A 676-nucleotide genomic window follows, 5' to 3' on the forward strand; every position below is an offset into this window, starting at 1 on the left:
AGAGATGGAGGCTCTGCAGTGCAGCTCCTTGGACATGCTGAGCATTTGCTTTCCTGAGCGGGGATTCTTTGCTTGTCCCTTTGACAAAGGATCCTCGATGCAAAAGCTGGGTACCAGCTGTGCTCAGCAACGAGTCTACACAGTCAGCTGAATTCTCGGTGCTTGCTAGTATGCACCAAGAAGGAATAAGTTCTGGCTAAGGTTAGGGGGCTGTTACCAAAATCTAATTCTTATTCCTCTGCTTCCCCTCTGTGTGTGTCTTTATCACAGGATCTTTCTGGGAGGAAAGCGGAAAGCAAGGGTATCATGTAGTCAGTGTTTCCAGCTCCTCCCCCACCCACCCACTCTCATCCAGTGCCTGAATGAATGGATTCTGAAATGTAATCTCATCTTGAGCCTCTTTTATGCTACTCACGCCACCTTCTACTGTTCAATCCATCTTTTTGCTTAGAGTCCCTGGCTCTGTACTTCCTCTTGGCCTATCTCACTTCCTGAAACACCCTGAAGAGGGTTGCTTATCTTGATGGGGCTTGAAAAGCCCAGGGAGGGGGTGGCGGCAGTAGAAGGCACAGGCCTTGAGTGTGTCCTGTCTCAGGAACTAAGAACAGCAACACTTTCGGATTCAGTACACAATGAACTGTCCTCCGGGTTTCTGGGAGATCAAGGATGTGTGGCC

This window comes from Spermophilus citellus (genome assembly GCF_964194105.1).
Source record: "Spermophilus citellus genome assembly, chromosome: 9".
In the NCBI taxonomy this organism is placed as follows: Eukaryota; Metazoa; Chordata; class Mammalia; order Rodentia; family Sciuridae; genus Spermophilus; species Spermophilus citellus.